This window comes from Arachis hypogaea, chromosome 16 (assembly GCF_003086295.3).
Source record: "Arachis hypogaea cultivar Tifrunner chromosome 16, arahy.Tifrunner.gnm2.J5K5, whole genome shotgun sequence".
NCBI classification, from domain to species: domain Eukaryota; kingdom Viridiplantae; phylum Streptophyta; class Magnoliopsida; order Fabales; family Fabaceae; genus Arachis; species Arachis hypogaea.
In genome coordinates this window covers 52,068,803-52,075,387 of record NC_092051.1, presented here as the reverse complement: position 1 = coordinate 52,075,387, position 6,585 = coordinate 52,068,803, and positions in this window count along the sequence as shown.

Below are 6,585 nucleotides of genomic sequence, written 5' to 3'. Positions count from 1 at the left end.
AGCACTTGAGCATTCCAACTCAAGTGTCTCCTCTTAATCAACCCCCATGTCAAGTGGAATTTCTACTCCATTGACATGGATTTAATAATCATAAAAATATAAGAAGACATAATTAAATAAAATAAAATAGAGATTAAAATTAGTTAAAAATAAAAGTAACTCTATATATTAATAAATTCAAAATGCAACATAATTATCTGAACAGAGTCAATGAGTAACTAATTAAGAGTAAGGGAATAAGGAAACAAACTAAAGTAATGACTTCAACGAAGGTGATGACTCTTCAACATCCAAAATCCAAGCAAAAGCATAAACTATGAATGTAAAAGCAATTCTAGATTCAGATCTAAAACTAAAAGTAATCCTAATATTACTGTATCTGAATGTGAATGGATGCGTCTTGAGTCTCTGCATGTTTTCTAGCTTTAATCTGTATTTTTGGGCCGAAAACCGGGTTAAAACGCGGCCTGAAACTGTCTCCAGCGTATTCTATAATTTCTGCAGATCGCGCAGGTCACGCGTATGCGTCGTCCACGCGTTCGCGTCATTCAGCGATTTTCCTTGTCACGCGTTCGCGTCGTCCACGCATTCGCGTCATTCGTGCAGACTCCAATCCACGTGTTTGCGTCAGGCACGCGTTCGCGTCGCTGAGATTTCTTCAATTCGCGCGTTTGCGTGAGCCATGCGCTCGCATCAGTGTTCGCTGGTCATCTCCTTAGTTTCTTGTGTTCCTTCCATTTTTGCAAGCTTCCTCTCCATTCTCTAAGCCATTCCTGCCCTATGAAGCATGAAACACTTAACACACGGATCACGGCATCGAATGGTATAAAGGAGAATTAAAATACATAATTAAAAGATCTCTATGAAGCAAGTTTTCAACCATGGAACAACTTTGGGAAGGAATTGTAAATACATGCAAATCATATGAATAAGTGGGTAAAGACTTGATAAAACCACTCAATTAAACACAATATAAATCATAAAATAATAGTTTATCAGCTGGCGTTCAACTTTAACACTCCATCCAGAGTGTTCTGTTTTCACTGTTGTGAATTCTGTCTCTGTTCTGACTGCTGCATATGATTATGAACCTAAAATGAAAATTAAAGAAAAACAAAATAGAAGGAAATAAAATTAATTAATTAAGCTTGGATTGTCTCCCAATAAGTGCTTCTTTAACGTCATTAGCTTGACAGGTAGCTCCTTACGGAGGTGAGTATGGGCTCAGATTTTAGCCCCTTATAGTGAACTTTCTTCCCATCTTCTCATGAATGAGCTCCACATGCTCTAGAAATAGGACATGACTCACTATATGTGGTAGGACTAGATTCTTGGTGAAGACAACTCTTATGCCAGTTGAGAGACCTTCAGTTGGGACTTTCTTGTCCTTCCAGCCTTTAGGTACTTTCTTCTTAGTACCTTTGTGCTTAGAGCTTGTTGATGGCTGCCCAACACCAAACTTAAAATTGATGTTTGGGGGCTCTGCACAGAAAGAGAGGGTTGGAACACTAGGTGTTGCACAGTTATCTCTCTTCTGTCATAGGGAGAATTAGGATAAGGCATCTTGAGTAAGATGTGATCCTCTCCTAGTTGTAGAGTCAGTTCTCCCTTAGCTACATTAATGATAGCATTAGTAGTAGCTAGGAAAGGTCTTCAAAGGATGACAGAGTCATCCTCATCCTCTCCAATGTCCAAGACTATGAAGTTTACAAGGATGTAGTGGTTTTCAACCTTTACCAAGACATGCTCTACTAAGCCATATGGCTTCTTCATTGTCTTGTCTGTCATCTCTAGTGAGATGTTTACAGCTTGTACCTCAAGGATGCCCAGCTTCTCCATTACAGAGAGTGGCATGAGGTTTATGCTTGACCCTAGGTCACACAGAACCTTTTCAAAGGTCATAGTGCCTATGGTGCAAGGGATCAGAAAGCGTCCAGGATCTGGAAGCTTCTGAGGTAGCCTCTGCTAAACTAAAGCATGGAGTTCTTTGGGAAGCAGTGGAGGTTTTTCCTCCAATGGCTTTGTACCAAATAACTTGGTATTCAGCCTCATAAGAGCTCCTAGGTACCGAGCAACTTGCTCTTCCCTAGTGTCTTCATCCTCATCAGAGGATGAGTAGTCATCAGAACTTATGCACTGCAGAAGTGCATTCAAAGGAACCTCTATGGTTTTTACATGAGCATAGGCTTCCTTTGGTTCTGGGATAGAGGGTTCTTGAGTGGGTTTTGACCACTCAGAGGGTGTGCTTTTACTGGATTTTAACGCCGCTCTGTGAGCTCTTTGGGCGTTAAATACCCTTGCTATCCACCCTTACTGGCGTTAAACGCCAGTCCCTCTATGCTTTTGGGCGTTCAACGCTCAGCAGGAAAGTCCTTGCTAGCGTTCAACGCCAGCTTCCCTGGGTATGTCGGCGTTGAATGCCCAGTGGGGGGGTTCCTCACTGGCGTTGAGCGCCAGAATGGCTGCCTATTTGGGCGTTGAATGCCCAGTGAGGGGTTCCTCACTGGCGTTCAGCGCCAGAGTTCCTGGATGTTTGGGTGTTGAACGCCCAGCCAGTGCTCCCTGGCTGGCGTTCAACGCCAGCTCTGCTGCCAGGATGGGCGTTGAACACCCAGTGAGGGGTTCCTTATTGGCACTTAGCGCCAGGCTTGATGCCAAATTGGGCATTGAACGCCCAGTGATACGTCTTTCACTGGCGTTCAATGCCTTCCGAATCTCCTCAGTTTTGGCCTCTACCTCCATGGTTATGGCCTTGCATTCTTCTCTTGGATTCACCTCAGTGTTATTAGGAAGAGTGCCAGGAGGAGTCTCAGGGATCCTTTTGCTCAGTTGACCAACCTGTACCTCCAAATTTTTAATGGAGGACCTTGTTTCATTTATGAAACTATGGGTGGTCTTAGAAAGGTTGGAAACCAGAGTAACTAAGTCAGAGAGGCTCTGCTTAGAGGTTTCCATATTCCCTTTAGAAGATGGGAATGGTGGTCTGTTGTTGAACCTATTCTGGTTCCTTCTACTTTGATTGTTACTGAAACCTTGCTGAGGTTTCTGTTGATCCTTCCATGAAAGGTTAGAATGATTCCTCCATGAAGGGTTGTAGGTGTTTCCATAGGGTTCTCCCATGTAATTCACCTCCTCCATGGTGTGCTGATCAGGATCATAAGCTTCTTCTTCAGAAGAAGCTTCCTGAGTACTGCCAGCTGCAGTTTGCATTCCAGTTAGATGCTGGGAGATCATATTGACTTGCTGAGTCAAGATCATGTTCTGAGCCAATATGGCATTCAGAGTATCAATCTCAAGAAATCCTTTCTTCTGAGAAGTCTCATGGTTTACAGAATTTCTTTCAGAAGTGTACATGGACTGGTTGTTAGCAACCATCTCAATGAGTTCTCTAGCTTCTGCAGGTGTTTTCTTCAAGTGGAGTGATCCACCTGCAGAACTATCTAATGATATTTTGGATATCTCAGATAGACTATCATAGAATACGCCTATGATAGACCATTCTGAAAGCATGTCAGGAGGACATCTTCTGATCAATTGCTTGTATCTTTTCCAAGCTTCATAGAAGGATTCACCTTCTCTTTGTCTGAAGGTTTGAACTTCCACTCTAGTTTTGCTCATTCTTTGATGGGGAAAGAATTTAGCTAGAAAAGCATTAACCAGCTTTTTCCAAGAGTCAAGACTCTCTCTAGGTTGAGAATCCAACCATAACTTAGCTCTGTCTCTTACAGCAAAGGGAAAGAGCATAAGCTTATAAACCTCAGGATTTACTCCATTGGTCTTTACAGTATCATAGATCTGTAAGAACTCAGCTAAAAATTGATGTGGATCTTCCATTGGAAGTCCATGAAATTTGCAGTTCTGTTGCAAAAGAGAGACTAACTGAGGCTTGAGCTCAAAATTGTTAGCTCCAATGGCAGGTATAGAGATGCTTCTGCCAATAAGTCAAAGGTAGGCATGGTGTAGTCACCAATAACCTTTCTTGGCTCCTTTTAAGGTTCGGCCATGTCTTCCTTTTCTTGTTCAAAGTTTTCTGAAAGGTTTCTTCTGGAGTGTTGTGCTCTAGCTTATTGTAAGCGTCTCCTTAGAGCTTTCTCAGGTTCAGGATTAGGATAAAGGAGAGGTTCTTTATTCCTGTTCTTGGTCATAAACAAAAAAAGAAGAAATAAATAAAGAAAAAAAGCTTTTTGTGCTACTTAGACCAAAGAGCTTCCGGTGAGATGTGAAGAAAGAAGAAGAAGATAGAAAAGTGAAGATGGAGGATGGGAGACAAGAAGAGTTCGAATAATATAAATAGAAAAGAGAAGAAAGAGATAAATAAGAAATAAAATATTTTTGTTTTTATTTTATTTAATAATTAAATTCAAAAATTAAGTTAATAATTTAAAATGAATTGAAAATTAGTTAGTGATTTTCAAAAATAGAAGAGAGAGAAGGATAGAGTTTTTGAAAATTGAGAGAGAGAAGAGTTAGTTAGGTAGTTTTGAAAAAGAAGAGAGAGAAGATAGTTAATTAATTAAGAAGAGAGATTTGAATTTAAAATAAGATAAAAGATAAGATAAGAAAAGATTTGAATTTGAAATTAAAAAGATAAGAAAAGATAAGATGAGAAATTAAAAAAAATTCAAAAAAATTTGATTTTTAAAATTTGAAATTAGAAAAGATAAGATAAGAAACAAAAAAGATTTGAAACAGATTTAAAAAAGATAAGATTTTAAAATTTGATTTAGAAAAAGATTTAATGTTAAAAATTAAAATTTAAATTCTTATTACGTTGAAAAAGAAGAAGAAGAACGCAAGAAGAGAAGAAGAAGAAGAAGAACGAAAACATGCAACAGAGAAGAAGGTCTACGTTGCAGCAGAAAATTTATCATGCAGTAGCAAAAAAAAAGGTTCACGTTATATGTAGTACGTATATGACAAACAAATCAGGGAATGAGAGAGGCGTGTGTGAGACAAATTACTTGAATAGCTTGAATGAATTATTTACATAGATGTAGAGTTTTTTGTATATAAATAATTCAGTACTCTAACTGTACTTTAACTTGGCAAATAAACATACACCATCAACTCTAAGCCGATCTATATTAGCTATTGTTCATTTTCTAACAGGCCTAGTCTGCTTTGTTGCACTCAAAGGAAGGCCTACCACTATTGAGTCATGAGGGAGTGTTGACCAAATAAAAAAAAATTAACTCTTGAGAAAAAAAATTGCTCTATTTGACCAAAATTAAAAAAAATAAGAAATTGCTTTGTTTTATTCTGAGGTCTGTAAAATTGTTCTATTCTTGGATTTTTTTTTATAGTTTTGAAAATCACATTGAATTGATCGGTTCAATTGAGTAAATAAAAAATCGATCGACATATCAATTCAATTTAGATAAAAAATTAGTTGACAATGAATTAGTCAAAAAACTGAAAAGACTAATTCAAAAACCAATTAACCAGTCAAACTGATGTGGTTCTCTAACGATTAATTGATTTAAACAAATAAAATTAAAAAATCACTTTTCAAACAAATTATATATTATACATGAATATATTATTTTATTATATTAATTTTAACTTCAATTGAATCTCAATTAAACTTTTAAATTTATAATTTTACTGGTTCAATAATAATTGATTCGGTTTCTAAAACCTTGCCTGCTACAGTGAGAAATTCTTTTATACTGATTATTGCATAACATCTCTTAATGGAGAGTGAATGATACTTTTTTATAGTGCAAAAACTCAAAAGCCAAAAGAAAAACTATAAGAAAAAAATCTCCTACAATAATATGTCTGTAAAAGTTTTACTACATATAATCGATCAAACTATATTATTTTTATCAAAATTAAATCAAACAAACTGATTTGACTGAAAAATCGATAAACCAAACCTTGAATCTATTCTTTTTTATAGAAAATGATTACATAACCCTATTATAAAAAATAACTAAAATATTTCTATTATATATCCTATTATAAAAAATAACTAAAATATTTCTATTATATATATATATATTTTAAAAATTCTTAAATTCTAGTCCTAAAACAGTACCAAAAAAAGAAAAGGATTAGAATTTAAGATTTTTAAAATAATAATAATAATAATAATAATAATAATAATAATAATAATAATATTTTTATCATTTTTTATAATAAAAATATTGTAGTTATTTTTTATAAAAAAATATTAATTTAGACGGATTTAAGATATAATTTACTAATTTTTGAGCCAAATCAATTTATTTTATCTAATTTTGATAAAAATAATATAGTTTAATCAATTATATGTATTAAATTTTAATTATTTAAAATTATTTTTAAAAAAATATTTCAAACATCTTTATCTAAACCACTCCTCCTCATTGTTGTCACGACCTTGTTAGAGAGAGAGAAAACAAGACATCATGCATAGTTTACAGATAAAATAAGGGAGCAACAAGAAAAAACAAAGTAAAGGCAGGAGGATGACTTGCTTTTGTAATTTCTTAATCTAATCTTAACACTTCCAAGTTCCAACACATGATTAGAATATGGGCCTGGTTTCTGTCTTTCTCTACAAAGCCATTCGTCTGTCTCTTCTGTATGTAATGTTGCTAC